At 32.1% G+C, this 16,755-nt stretch overlaps 1 protein-coding gene across 9 annotated transcripts in view; it reads right to left on the reverse strand.

Annotated features, from left to right (window-relative positions):
* kek3 (leucine-rich repeat, immunoglobulin-like domain-containing kekkon 3 protein) overlaps positions 1-16,755 on the reverse strand; it is a 680,415-nt gene that overhangs the window by 109,069 nt on the left and 554,591 nt on the right. For all 9 annotated transcript variants that reach the window (XM_072545350.1, XM_072545351.1, XM_072545349.1 and 6 more), the window contains one exon: positions 6,762-6,796. The gene's annotated coding sequence lies outside the window, so the exon portion shown is untranslated. The remainder of the gene's footprint in view (positions 1-6,761; positions 6,797-16,755) is intronic.

Genomic DNA, 16,755 nt, shown 5'->3' on the forward strand with positions numbered 1-16,755 from the left:
ATAACGTGGTTTAAATTTGCTACAGTATTGGTTATTCTTTATTGGCTATACAATTTGGCTATTGTTTATCAATTGTAGTGGTAAGTATATAGTGATCGCGAGGTTCCTACAGCCTCTGCCGCTTCTCGCATCGTTTTCTATCCATCCATTCGTCTTCTTTGATGGCTCTATCTGTCATTATGTGCCGTACATTTTCTTTCCAGGCAACTAAGGCCTTCCTTTCTTCTTCTTTGTTGTAGTATGTAATTTAAAGCTTTCTTTGGCCATCTTCATTCATTCGCTTCACGTGACTATAACACACTAGTTGTCTCTTTTCAATTCTGTCTACACTGGAATATACAGTATTAATCCTCCTTCTAATAACTTCTTTTCTGATATGATCTTTTTTGGATACAGTACACGTCCTCCTTAGAAAATCCATTTATACTACTTCTATTCTTTTTCCATCTTTATTCGTGATTTGCCAAACTTCTGCCCCATAAGCCTTAATAGGCTCTACCAAGGTTCGATAGATTGCCAATTTCGTTTCTTCTCTAATATCTTTAGACTATAGTAGAGAGTTTAGGTTAGGTTAGGTTAGGATAATAAAGATCTGCGAATAATTCTCAATCTATATTGGAATCAGAAAGCTAACATCAAAATAGAAAATGAGATATCAGAAGCAATAGAAATACGTAGAGGAGTATGACAGGGATGCATTTTGTTACCGCTGCTATTTAATGTTTATGGTAAAAGCGTCTGCCAGGAAACCCCTTTGCAAGCAAACGAAGGAATCGTAATCAATGGAGAGGTTGTAAATTATATTCGATACCCAGATGACACTGTACTAGTTTTAAGAACAGTAGAAGAATTACAACGATTACTTACAAATTATAAATATTGCCTGCAACAATTACGGCATAAGTATCAATATCAAAAAAACCAAGTGGTCTTCAGTAAGAACATGACACAACCAGCACATATTAGTATAAACGGCATTCAAATTAAAAAAGTATTAAGTTACAAATACTTGGCGATTTCAATCAACGAAACTGGAGACCAAACCAATGAAATAAAAACACGTATCGAAATTGCAAGGGCTACCTTTATAAAATATGAGGCAATTCTTCTGCAACAGAGATATAAACATCCCTCTACGATTGAGAATGCTAAGGGGCTACGTATTTAACACGCTATTCAACGGTGTAGAGGCCTGGACTCTCAAACAGAACAATATAAAAAATATTGAAAGTTTCGAGATGTGGTGCTACCGTCGAAGGCTGAAGATGAGTTGGGTTAACAGAGTCACAAACTTTGAAGTAATGCGAAGGATAGGAAAAGACCCAGAAATTTTGTCAACGATCAAACGAAGAAAACTCGAATGTTTTGGTCACCTGATAAAAGGACATAAATACGCATTACTTGAAAATATAATGCAAGGAAAAATAGAAGGAAAACGGAATCCAGGCCGTAGGAGAATGCCATGGTTGCGTAATTTGAGAGAGTGGTTTGGCTGTACCACTAATGAACTCTTTAGGTCAGCTGTAAACAAGGTCAGGATAGCTTTGATGATTTTTAATCTCCGATAGGAGTAGCACAAGAAGAAAAAGAAAAGAGTTTAGAATGTTTACCGCTTTTTTTCCCTGCCGCGTTCTGTTTCGATGTCTCTTTTGGTAGTGCCTTATTAGATATTATAGATCCGAGATATTTATATTCATTGCATGTTTTTGTGTTTCTAATTTCTAACTCTGGATAATCTTCTATTTTAAGATACTCTGTCTTTGATATATTCATATTAAGTCCCCATTTTTCATATTCTTTCTTTAGTTTTCTAAACATGTAGTCCACGTCTTCCTCATCATTCGCTACGAGTAGCTGATCTAATACAGTTGTTAGACATTTACCACCGCTTATGTCTATTCCCATTCCGGATACTTGTTTCCTCCACTGCTCTAGCGATGATTTAATATATATTTTAAATAAGATCACAGATAGACAACATCCTTGTTTAAGCCCCTTTGTTATTGGAAATTATTCAGATATAAAGTTTCCTACTTTAATGCAACTTCTTGCATTTTTATATATATTTGCGATCATCTACACATTTCCTACTGAGATCTACTTTCGTTAATGTTTGAAACAGTTTTCTCAAAGGTACCGTATCGTATGCCTTCTCTAAATTTACAAACAATAGGTGGGTAGATAGATTCCTTGCCTTTCGTTTTTCGATTACCTACTTCAGAACGAATATACCATCAGTGCACGATCTTCCTGCACGAAAACCATTTTGTTCTTATATGTCCTCGTATTCTGATTCTATTCTTTCTTTTATTATTCGACCATACAACCTCTTCACTGAGCTTATAACAGTTATTCCTCTATAATTAGAGCATTTGCATTTATCCCCTTTCTTGAATATTGAGTTGATATATCCAACATTCAAATCATCAGGGATATTTTGTCCTTTTAAGCATTTGTTAAATAGGTGAACCAACATCTCATGTAATATTTTTGGTCCATACTTTACCAACTCAATTGGAACATAGCCAGGTCCTGCTGTTTTACCGTTATTCGATCTTTTGAGGGCATCGCTTAACTCTCCGGTTGTTATCTCAATTATTTGTGTATGTTCAGATATTTCTTCCATTCGATCTCGTGATAGCATTTGCTGATGATATAGGTATAGTGGGCAGAAGTATGAGAGACATAGTTCAGTGTTTTAGAAGGCTTGCGGACGCGGCAGGTGAATTAGGACTTGTGGTAAACGAGGAAAAAACCAAATATATGTTGGTTTCTAAAAACCCCCGATATATCTAACAGAGAATTCAAATTAACAACCATACAAAGAATTTAAATCTTGGATCGCAAGTTAAACGCAATAAACACGACAAGCGACGAAATAAAAAAAAGCAAAGCAATAGCAAACAGAACTGTTTACGGTTTCCAGAAACATTTAAAAAGTAAAAATATAAAACGTACAGTAAAGCTTAATATATACAAGACCTTAATAAGATAGGTTTTGATATATGGGGCTGAAACGTGGACCTTATCTCAAAATGATGAAAGACTTCTTAGATATTGTGAAATTTTAAAATGCAGAGACTTAGATGGAGTGGACACATGCTATGATGTCAGATCACGAATACACGAAGAGATTAACATTTTCAAAACCAGAGGACACAGGAAGTAGAGGATGACCACGAAGCAGATGGATTGATGATGTGGAAGAAGACCTATAGATTCTAAGATTCAGCAGATGGAGGGAAGTTGCCAGGAATCGATAGGAGTGACGACTTCTTTGTGAGCAGGCCAAGATCCACAACGGATTGTCCAGCCACTTATGATGAAAATGATGATAATCTTTATTTCATCTACTTCTGTTGCTTTTCAATTATTTGATATCGTTTCCTTAGTTTTTTTCATTTTTATATGCTTCATTATAACAGTATTTGTTACATCTTTTAATTCTAGAGCCGTTTCAATAAAAAAAGTCATCAATACTCGCCATTTTGTACTGTAATATTGTTCTTACACAATAAACAATTCAACACAACGAGCAATGCAGCTATCTACGTATTGTCCAGAATTAGATACAAAATATAATACTAATCTATTTTTAGTAGAATATACAAGCAGCAACATCAAATTATATCTCATAATAGAAACATCGCAGCAACTTCTCTAACAAACCCCCGAAACTCGGACACTAGCCCGTAGAATACGCAATGAAACTAGGTAAATCGTGGCCGTTTTCTAGGAATTGGGATCCCTCGTTAAATGTGACCACTCCAGACGGTTGTAAGGGAAGTAATTAGAGCCATGAAGGTAGCATACTAACTTAAACGAGATGGCCGAGGCTTAGCTAATAATGAAAGTAAAGGGTTGATTGCCCTTTGAGTAGTAGAAAGGTTCTAATACTCTTTCGGGCTACCCGAGTACTAATTACGCGGGATCGCTTATATAAGTGTAACTGGAAATGTAGCTTTATTATATTGGTGTATTTTTAACAATAATATTACAAAACTTTCATTCATATAAAACTTCAAAATTATTTTCACGAATTTTTTGACGTTTTTGCACCATAACTCAATACTGGAAACACACATAAGTCTAAGTGTATCAAAATACGTCTATGATAATTTTATTAGTAATTATCTTTTAACCCTTCATCTGGAAAAATATATAAAAAAATATGAACTTTGATTTACGAACTCATAAAACTAAAAACTAGTAACTTTTGAATTTGTAACTACAAAGCTATAGCATTGCCAGTTTGATGCACAGTCTTTTATAGCTAAGGTGTGGGGTGAGATACAAATCAGATTATCAAATATTTTATGTTTGTTTTGAATAAAAAATTAACAATCTTCTTCTTCTTAAGGTGCCGTGCATTTCTGCGTAGGCGTCCACCGTACATCGTCTTGTCAGGTGAGATGTTAAATACTCAGGATTAAATAATTCTGTTTTTAGCAGCATTGCGAAGCATTTCATAGCTGTAGATTCCTGTCCATTGTCGAATATTGCGCAGCCATGACATTTTTTTACGTCCCAGACCTCTCCTACCCTCTATCTACCCTTCGAGTATCAGTTGCTGAAAAGTATATCTTTCTCCTCGTAATATGTGTCCCAAGTATGCAGTCTTCTTACTTTTTACATAACTAAAAAGTTCCCTATCCTGTAAGCCCGCTCTTCTGAGTACTTCCTCATTTCTGACCCTGTCCGTCCATGATATTCTAAGCATTCGACGCAGGCACCACATTTCAACCACTTCAAGTTTGTTAATGGAACTGGCCTTTAACGTCCATGCTTCCATTCCGTACAAGAGAACAGTCCACACGTAACACTTAAGCATCTTGTATAGGAGGTTGAAGTCCAATTTGCGATCAGTCAGAAACTTACGAAGCCTCAAAAAAGCATTTCTGGCTTGTTCAACTCTGCTCTTTATTTCATTCTCGGGGTCCCAACCCTCGTTCAGTAAACAACCAAAGTATTTAAATTGCCTGACCTGTTCGATTTCTTCTCCAGAGAATCCGATTTCTACTTTTAATCAATGTTTTTGTCTTCTTGATATTTATTTTCAAAACCCGAGCTTCACTTGCAAGAGTTAGATAATTTAAAAGGCATTGAAGATCTTCGATGTTATCTGCAACTATGGCTGTATCATCGGCATACCTGATGATATTAATAAATATGCCGTTAACTTTAATACCCTTATTAGAGTCTGCCACTGCTTCTGCGAAGGCTTTTTCTACGTATAAATTGAAAAGCATTAGAGACAGTATACAACCTTGCCTTACTCCCTTTTTTAATGGAGTTAAAGAGAGAATTAACAATCAAACATGTAAAATAAAAGTATAATATTAATATATGCAATTGTGCCAAAAATATTAAAACTGAACCTTCAGTAACAAAAACGTTTATGCTTCATTGTGAAAAATATATAAACGATTTTTACTTTTATTCAACCATTGTCGTATGTCGCATTTACTGCATGCTATAACAGTAAATCCAGATGTACAATATCTACATCTACCCTTAGTGATATGTATGCGCCAATGAGCAACTGAATCCTGCGTAGTGGCTTTATCTGGTCTCAATGCAACAAGAGATTGAATTTTATTTTTTACCCCTTTTACTTTCTTATCCTGTGCGTGAGAGAACTTGCTAGCTGTAGTCTAAATGCTTTGTATAATGCAAAGGTATAGGTTTTCTTTCTGATCAGTGTAGTCATTTTTATAGAGAATCCATGCATTTATGACACATATGTCCAATATCAAAGTCAGAATGGGAAAAAACCATCTCTTGGTAAGATTATAGTTTTTTATATTTTGTGAAAATCTCCTTCATTGCAGCTTGTTACTAATGGCCAATAAATGATCAATAAACTAAAGCTATTTTACGTAAAATAAATTGTTTTCTGAACGAAAATATTAAGAAAACAAGTAAAATAGAAACCAGCGATCAAGCTGTTAAATTATTAAGTCGGGGTATTTTAGCAGACGCAGATGTTAGCAGGGCTCATTATATCGCCTGTTTTAAATTTTGTTTTTCACGCTAGGTATGGCGATAAGCCAGTTACACTACATTAGCTTTAAATAAAGTATCAGCATGAAGCTCCGCTACATGTATTTTCAACTTTATAATACGTATAATATGCTACGAGGTATCAAAATGTATGGTTTTAAATAACTGGAACAGGCGAATGGTTTTGCTATTATATAAATCTAACCAGACAGAATTGCGGCGCTTTAGGATAACCCACGGGGAATATTGTGTACGTTGAAAACATATTAGAAATATAAAAACCGTATAAATAGTTCATCTATGAAAGCAACAAAAAATACTATTACTCGTTTATATAATAGTCGACGATATAGCCTGAAAAAAAAGCTATTCACCTGATATAATCAAATGATGATACACGACAAGTTTATTGTTCCATAAAATATAAATTTAAATAAATATTTTATATATAACACACAGGGTGATCAACTTTTGCGATAAAGTCCGATAGATCTGCTGTAGGAGATTTTAAAATTAGTTAAAAATATACAGTCCATCCGTTAGAACTTTGCACAAGTATGACATTATATTTGCGGATCACGAAATATAATAACTTATTTTCCGAAAACTTAGCAAACATACTTTGTAAACATGTTCATTAATATGTGAAACCGTTATAAATTTTATTCGCATTGGTATTATGTGTATTTTGAATATATTCTCAATTATATATAATGTTGTTTTCGAAGAAAATGTTAGTATAGAAATGTTAAACTTACCAATATTTTATATTCATTGGCAGCTTTTAAAAAACCTGTAACAAAATGAAGATTATTAATAAGATTCTCCTACTTGGAGTCTCCTCCATCATATTAAAAACGTATTCAATTATATAGACAGAAAACAAATCTATCTTTCTATTCTATCTATCTATCTTTTTTCAATTTAAATTTGATAATAAACCAGAAAATACTTTTTAATTAATACTTTTTATAAGAATGTATCTTAGTTTATCTTATGCTACAAGAGTTCTCTTAAATTCAAATAATCTGTCATATATAACACTGAAACTAATCGTCTCGCCGAACTCCTTGTAGATAAAAGTAAAAATTTTTCCTTTTATGAAAGAATTCGACAGTACCTACATTTGTTATCAATTGATTTACCATTGGTCTTATTCCCGGTTAGTATTAAGACACCTTCACCCAAAGATGAAACAAACCATATCAATATACTTCAATCCTTCCTCTCAATAATATCAAATTATAGAGATTATTCCTTCTTATATACCGACGCATCCAAAACTTCAGACAGCTTAGGAGCGTCCGTTATAGATTCTAATCAACACCACAAATTCAAATTATCAGCATTTAGTATTGTTCACACCTCACACTTTAGCATAATAAATTTCTTAGTATAACATTTTCTAAGACGCCCCTGGCCCAAGTATAAATGTTTCTCTGTTTACATATTGTGAGGTAAAAGAAAAGAATTCCAAAATATGAATTAATTTATTTGTACCTGTTAGTTTTAAAGCTGGAAGTGATTCAAGGTTATTTTACAATATAGTTTTGAAGATTTTTGACGAGGTTCGCTTGCCCCTGCAACTTGATTACGCGGGGAAGGGAAAACGGTAGGAGCCGGTAAGCCGGTATACAACATCGAGGGGGAATGAATTCAAGTTTAGGTCATGTCAAACTAAACTATCGTTGTTATGTAGTGATTAGAAGCGAAAAAATTTGTTGAAAATAGTGGAATTTTATAAAAAAAAGTGGTTTCATTCAGAGTCCAACACAAGTTTTATTAAAACTATTAATAGGCTAAGGTCAAATCATGCTCTAACACTTTCAAGAATGTACAAAATGTATCTAGCAGACACTCCAAACTGTACTTGTGGTAAATATGGAGATTTAACACACATTCTATTAGAATGTGTAAACTAACAAGGAAATATTACATGTTTATATGAAAACTTACGAAAACTAAATGTTTGTTTCTCATTTCACATAAATGAATTAATTTTCTCTGGAAACGTAGAAATCTTTAATTGTATTTATCAGTTAATAAGAAATTGTAAATATAAACTTTAAACAATATAATGTACTAACCATAGAATTAAGATAAAACTTGTAAGCAATTTGCGAACATACCAATCATGTAATAAACCTTTTAATACGAAAAAAAAAAAATTAACAAATAAAAAAAAGTATAAAAAAAAATGTAAAACAAAATTATTATAAAAGATGACCAAAACAAAATAAAAAATATATATACTTATTACATACAATATAAAAAAGTAATATAAGAAAATAAAAAAAAATAAAAAAAGGAAAAAAAAACAATAAATAAAAATAAAAATAAAATTAAAATTAAAAATTAAATCTTACATTTAGTATTAACTTGATCTCTGATTGTTGTTCTGTGGGTCTTCTTCTATTTTAAATAGCTAGAGGCCTTTCATGTTATTTTTGTTTGCCCATTTATCAAGGAGATTCATGTAAGTACCCTCCTTTTGTTTCATTTTTGTAGTTGCCCCAATCCAACCCCCTTGCTATTCAACTTATCCACGAACCCAGCTCTCCAAATAAACCCTGAGTGCCGTTTGCATAAGTATCGTTTATTTTGCTTGCCCTATCTCCACCCCCACTAACTTCTGTCCCAATTTTTAAACCCCTATAATAATACCCTATGTGGTAGGCAAAGTATTACGTTATAACATGGCTGTGATTTATGCCATCCTACAAGCGTTAATAATTATAAAGAAGAATAACTATAGTAAGGCAGTAGTCATTACTGACTCTTTAAGCTCCATCTGACAATACAGCAGCTGTATCCAAAACATCCAATAGGTTTCCTTGTGAAAACTGAATTACCGTAAAATGGGGTGAACAGGAACGGTTTCCAACATTTAATTAAAAAAAAGCCACTAACACATGCTGCAAACATAAAATTTATGCATTGTTATTTGGGTCTTACCTTTCTCTTTTGATATTTAGGTATTAAAAAATTAGAATGTTAATATTTTAATCACAAAAAAAATCAAAACTTAGTGTTCCTGTGGGGTGAATAGGAACAACAGTATGAAAAACTATTGTGTTCCTATTCATACATTTTTAGGGTCAATAGGAATAGGTAAAAAGTATATAAGGTGTAAAGTAACGTAAACTTATAAATATAAAGTTTGTTTTATTGGAAAAAATTATTGTTGAAATGAAAATTACACTTTTAAGGTCGGCTAATATAAACACAAATCACTAAGATCATTGTTAAAACTAATCATGTTTTTAAACCGAGACGAGGTATTCACGTTTATACATACAGACAACTGTCTTATAATATCAAAAATGCTACAGATGATAACACTAGCTCCTTCTCAGTGTCTTGGAGAGAGTTTTCTGAAGCACTAGATTCTCGTTTTAGCTTTTTAGTGCAACTGGAAATTTCTTATGTGCGATTAAGTTCTATGTTCTGAACTCCTGATGGTCCTGCTTCAGGTTCAAATACTTCTTCTAAATCTGTCGCCACAACACTTTTTTTGGTTCGAGATTCATTTTTGTTTCCTTTTTGTTTTGTCTCTGAGTATCAGACTGACTTAATGTCTTTAAAAGTTCTTTAAAAGTGACATCAATCCCTTCCATGCTAACAGAACCTGACAAGGGCGTTTGTGTTCCAGATTGTCTGGTATTATCATTGTCTGAGTTCGTCAGCATCCTTAGGACTTTGGTGCGATCCAAAGGCACGATGCCACATTCTTTAAACCCTGATTTGACATTTTCCTCTGCAAGACTATCAACCAGTTTATGTGGATTTATCCTGCTTGGTCATGTTTTCCATTCCTCAACTATTTTGCGCCACATAATCTTTATGGGTCTGAAGAATGCCACATCAAGGAGCTGAGTAAGGTGAGTGGAATTACTTGGTAAAAATATAAACTTGATGTTTTTTTCTTGGCACAATTGAATTAAATCGATTGACAAGTAAGACGATAAGTTGTCCCCACTCAAGTATTTTTTCCCTCCTAGGTCTTTGAAAAAGAGAATTGCAATGCACTGAACCCAGTCACTGAAACAAAAATTATCAAATCAACCTGACTTGGTACGATTAAAACCAGAGTTTTTCGGACCTCCCTCCTTCCAACTCTCATATAATTGTTAAGCCTTATATACAACATATGGTGGTAGTATTTTACCCTCTCCAATAGCTGCAAACATTACGGAAGTAGACGCTTTTCATGAGTTAAAAACTCGTTCTAGGTACTTGCAGCCACGTCTAAAAATCATTTTACGTTTTCCTGGGTCGTCACTAAAATTTGTCCCATCATAGTTGATGATGTGACTTACGGGAAAGTCTTTAAGTTCTCTTTTTAACTCGTCGAAATAATTATCTCAGGGAACACAGCTGATTGTTTGTGTCGAGTAAGAAACGAATACACCCAATTTCGACCAGGGGTGTTATTCTTGAACTTGAAAATAACTTTGCCCTGGTGCTCCAAATATTCTCGTACTATTAACCGTAAGGTGAGAGAATCTTTTGAGTATTCCCAGTCAGCAAAAACTGCTAGTCTGTCAATGAGAACTAATTCTTCATCTTCATCAAGACAGGTCTGACCTCCTTGTGCTTTGTATTAATATTTTTTATATATCTGTGTAAGACCGTAGTAAGTATAATATGCTTAAGGGAACACTGTCTGTAACTAATACCTTCTTTTACTTCATTTAGGGCTTATCGTAGGTTTTGCCGTGTGCAGCATCTTTTCTTCAAACTTGTTACAGCTTAATATTTTTGCGGTATATCTGCGAAAACGTATAATAAAACACTCATTAGAATAAAAAAGTAAATTGAGTAGCCACTAACAAAATCAAATCTTACTCTATATAGGTATTAGATACACAAAAGTAATTTATAATGTGTGGGGTGAATGGAAACGCGGTAAATATTATGTTCCTATTCACCTCACATATCTCACATTCATGATGTGAACAATAAAACTTGTTTTTAACAAAAAACGTTAATATATAAATAAAAATACAATCATGTTAGATTGTTGTAAAGGTTAGAATATATAAAAAAGAGTACTCGTAAATCTATTTTGACAGAGATTTTGTACTTACCGAGAAAGTTTTTATGTTGAGAAATAACCTTTCTTGAGACTTTGTTTGCACGCCGAAAACATTGGAACCAGTGACGCCAACAACAAACCTAAATTCTCAAAGCCATATTACATTAGCCAACCTGCAAAACTTAAATAGCCCAACGAAAATGACATCTATGTTTGGGAAGATTATTGTTATTATTTGGTGAAGTTTGGTTCCTATTCACCCCATTTTACGGTAGATATTTTACACCAAAAAAACACGGACATCGTAATACTTTGAGCCCCATCGCATCTCGGTATCCGAGGAAACGAAGAAACAGATTCCAGTGCTAGTTCCAAAATCCAGGGTAAGTGGCAAAGTGAATGGGATAACTCCCAATCGAAATTAAAAGAAATTAAACCGTCTATAAAAAAGTGGAGGAAACTAAACACAAGCAGCGCCAACAAGGTTAGAATTGATCGATTACGTTTAAGTCATACATGTATAACTCATACATTTTTATTTGATGGAAAGAATCAACCGATATGTGATAGATGTAAGACAACTCTAAATGTAAAACACTTGTTATACTATACAAAATATATTCAAGATAATTCAATACTCTTTCCAACAATCTAAAAGCATTATTAGACGAAAACTAACATAAATAATACTGTAACTCAACTTTTTCATCTATTGTAAATTAATTAAGTATTGAACCTCAATATACCATGTCGCTAATAACATTTAGCAGTTTGTGACTGATATTAAAAAAAAACTTTTTATAAATGTATGTTGTAAATGATGATGAAATGAAATGCAATGTATGACACTGAGACAAATGGATATAAACGGACTAGCCAATAAAATAAAAGTAACTGTAACAACATCGGTTAAGAAAATATGCTTAAACACGGAAACAGCCAAAACATCTAAACTTTAACCTAATACAATTAAATTACTAAAAGAAAGACGAAACAGAACAGATCGAACTTCGGACAGCTTCAAAAGTTTAAATAAAAACGCGAAGAAAGAAATTAGGAACGATCATAGAAACTATACTAACAATCTAATAAAAAATATAATACAAGATAAGTGCAATATGAAAGTACTTAAAGCAAAAAACTCAAACGACACAAGAAAAATCATAGAAATAAAAAATGAGAAAAACGTCACCGTCCGAGACAGAAAGGAAATAAGCGAGGCCATTGAAAAAATCTACACTAAATTATACTCAGCAAATACACAACCACAACAACGACGTACTGAACGAACAATAATTAACACCGGCTCAGAAGAAATACCGGACATAACCGACTATGAAATAAGAATGGCCCTAAATCAACTAAAAACGAATACATGTCCGGGAGAGGATAAAATTACAGTCGAAATGTTGAAAATCGGTGGAAGAAAAATAGAACAGGTATTCAATATTTTATTTAATAAAGTAATTGATGAAGGAAAGATTCCTCAAGAATGGTACAACTCCGAAGTCATTTTACTGCTCAAGAAAAGCGACAAAGCAAACATCGAGAATTACCGACCAATATCCTTGCTCTCACATCTGTATAAATTACTAACTAAAATCATAACTAACCGCCTAACACATAAGCTCGATTTCTATCAACCTATCGAGCAGGCTGGATTCAGAAAACATTTTAGTACCATAGACCACTTGCACACCGTAAGAACACTGCTAGAAAAATGCACCGAGTATAATATTCCAATTCATATAGCGTTCGTCGATTTCCATAAAGCATTCGATTCCATCGAATTATGGGCAGTGCTTGAATCTCTAGAAAATGCACAAGGACGACAACAAGAAGCATGGGAAGACCTCAAAAAAGATGGGTAGATGACATAAGAACAGTGGCAGGCAAACAGTGGATTAGATTGGCACATGATAGAGAAAGATGGAAGCAATTGGGAGAGACCTACATTCAGGAGTGGATGGAAAATGGTTGACAAAGAAGAAGATGTTGTAAAAACATATTGATAAAAGTAGTTTAAGGAAATTTATGCTGAATACATTAACTGATGTTAAGTTAATTTTCTTGTAAGCTTTTTAATTTAAAATAATTTATAGTTTATAAAACCAAAGTATTCATTTTGTTTACATTAAATTAGTTAAAACTCACTTTTAAAAATGCAATAAATGATATACAAGAGAAGTATAAAAACGTTCAATAATTTATTTGTTTCTTGTAATACAAATGAATCACATCTCACAATGATCTACTGTATGAACCACAAATATTTTATGGATAATTCTCAGAACAAAACACAAGATATTCCTGAAAATAATACACTCAAGACTATATAAAAAACTAGAGGAAGTACAGATCTTTTACTAGACCCTTGTTAGATTTGGTCAAATATCCCCAACTAATGGACTAATAACTCTTAACAAATAAGAAATTATTTTGCTCTCATTTATGTCGTCATTAATTTGACTTATTCTGCACTGTTTTACTTCAACTCTATCAAAAGTATTCGAGACGTAATATCGATCTATCCAAAAAACAGCTGTTAATGGAACAAGAACAAGATTTCTAACGAGTTAGCAGTTTAACTTTTATTGAGCAATGAAAATAATTTTCTCGTTATGGAGGATTTTATGACGGCAACTTGGATAATCGTTTATAGCACTAACTCATTGACTAAGTTTAAGTTTATTGAAGTGTTTTATTAAGGATTTATTTAATAGAAGCTGACCTAGATTAATCTAGATATATTTGTACGTACATGATAGTAAACCACGTTTTAACTCACAATACGATTTACCGACCGTTTTATTTACTTTTATAATTACTAGAGACTGAAAAATATGCATGGAATATTAATTTTAAACAGGCTGAATATGCACAAATAATATGCATTTATAATTTAGATATATGCTATTGTTTTCAACACTTCCACAAAATTCATTACAAATTATTATCACTACAGCTGTTTCAGCAGAGTTGCCTTTCTCAAGTGATCTATTTTTTGTATGCGTTTACACTTTATAGTCTTTAACTAAATTGAGAGTTGAGTAGGAGAGAACTGTTTGTCTCAAGTTGGCCGTACAGAATTATGTCTGTATTTTTTAATTTATTAATTTTCATCTATTCTAATAAATATATCTGAAGGTCTTTATTTTGAATGTGAAGAATTTTAAATTCGTCATTAAAAGAATAATTATGGTCTAGAAAGTAGTGCGTACATAGAAAATATTTTTCTATTATTAACAGTTCTTTTATGTTCTGTTATACGTTTGTTAAAAGTTCTACCAGTTTGACCTATATAAGTTTTTGAGCAGTTGCCACATTTAAGTTTATATACACCGCTGTGTAATTGCTTTTTCTTTTGCCTATTGTCCATAATTATTCTTTTAATGCCGTAAGCTAACTTTATTAGAATCTGTGGAAATTAACAAATTAAAAAACACAGACATAATTCTAAATGACCAACTTGAGACAAACAATTCTCCCTACCTCAACTTATTTAGTTAAAGACTATAAAGTGTAAACGCATACCAAAAATAGATCAATTGAGAAAGGTACTCTGGCGAAATAGCTGTAGTAATAATAATTTCTAATAAATTTTGTGAAAGTGTTGAAAATAACAGATTTTAGTTTTTTATTGTTAGAGACAATATTAAATCTGAATGGGGAAATTTAAGTGAAAACGAAAAATAAACTTTATACCAGTTTAAACAAAAATGAGGGCTTCACTTTAATGTGTCCAATAAATAATATAATTAATATTAGCAACTTTGATGAAAATATTAATATGGATCGGTCTCTAATAGCAAAGTTTTTAAATGCCCCCGTTTTCGTCTTGTGATGTTGGGAGATCTTTTTCTTCTATTATCAAATATTAAAAGATAGAAGACATAATATTACTATAGAAAATATGAATGATATATATGATTATTTATTGTAACAATAAAAATATGTAAACTTGTTTTATTGTATTCTTATTCATCTCGTGGTCATTTTTTTGTCATTTGGTCGTTTTTTTTAAAATTTTTTTTAACTAGCATCAGCTGATAACCGAAAAAAAAATTAACATCCATAGAATAGTACAACAATCACATTTTGTATAATCGTTTATACTTACATCGGTCAAACTGGTAGAACTTTTATTAAACGTATAGTAGAACATAAAAGCACAGCGAATTAAATTAAGAAAAAATTTAAATAATAAATGCAGCTTTTAATAATATATAAGGAGTCATCACTAACCATTAATAATATATTTTCAGAAAAAACTTGATCAGGTATAAAAAAATGGTTAGAGTTTCGTTAACAAATCTACCTTTGGTAACATAATTTGTTTTTCTTATCATTTTAAACCAATTAAATAAAACTTTTTAAAATCACCAGAGTGGTTAAGAAAACTGACAATTATATTCAGCTATTACCAGATCTTTAATACACGCCATCACATCTTCGTAACATGCACTAACATGTTTCATAATCTTCTTATAATATTCTTCAAAAAGGTGCTTTATCTCTCAGAATATAACCAAAAAATAAAATATAATGTACCAAAATTGTTGTTATTTTCGACCTAATTATTCAAATCGTATTATTATTAACCTCTGTGAGATTGAAATTTTCTTAATTTCTGGAAAGGTTTGCAGAGGCGCAGTTAATTATTTGGAAGAGGGAAATGTTGCTTTACATATTACAAATGCAAATCAGGTGAAATAATTTCGGTTCTAGCGTGCGTACAAGGTTAATGGTTCATTCGCCTTTTGAAGTCGAGTTTTGAATACGAAAGAGGCACTTGCCTTGATATAGAACTAATCTTTATTTTCGATAATCTGCGTTAAGTGTTACCACAAATTTCTAGTTTAATGTAAATGTTGAAAGTGAGCTGTGTACCGGAAGATAAGATTTTGCTATATACATAACGGAAAATTGGGAACTTTCTATGAAAAATTTTTGGCTATAAAATCCTGGCGCATTCACCAAAACTTAAACAACACTTCCTACTCTGGATAGAGATTGTTGTGAAATGGCTCTAAAATTATATAGTAGATAGTAGAAGAATATAGAAGATAAAAAAATAATTGTCATATTTAAGTTTATCGGATTAATTGATGGTTAATGATTATTAATTATTTTTATGAAACTGTTGAATTGAAAGTTCAATTTAAAATCAATAGACTATTGAAAATTGATTACTGAGTCGTGATTGGTTTGAAGAAGGGAGTAAAATTCGTATTTTTTGCATTCGCATTTTACATGCGTAGAAGCCAAGTTACAATCAAAAAAGCAATTACTATCTAAAATAGAAAAAGCCACAATTAAAGGTTAAAGTAAGTTATTGACATTTCAATTTCCACTTCAGAAATCGTTCTCAAAATAAAAACATTAGTAAATTAAACAAATTTTGTTTTTTTACTTGGTGAAAAATTCTTTTAATAAGTTAATTTTTTCTGACTCATTTATATTGAAAATTCAGACATACAATATACATTTTAAAGTAGACGACTTTAAAATGATATTGCCAATATTGTTGCGTTGCGTTCCTGGGACGACTTTACTTGTAAGATAGTTCATTCGATTACATGAAATCAACTTTAACTTGAGAATATCCATCAGAAAAAATCATAGCATGTAAATCGTCTTTAAAAAGACAAACGCATGCCATGATGACAGTAAAAATCTCCTGTTAGTGATTCCATAGCAAATTATGAGGGAAA

This window comes from Diabrotica undecimpunctata, chromosome 9, assembly GCF_040954645.1.
Source record: "Diabrotica undecimpunctata isolate CICGRU chromosome 9, icDiaUnde3, whole genome shotgun sequence".
Classification (NCBI taxonomy): Eukaryota; Metazoa; Arthropoda; class Insecta; order Coleoptera; family Chrysomelidae; genus Diabrotica; species Diabrotica undecimpunctata.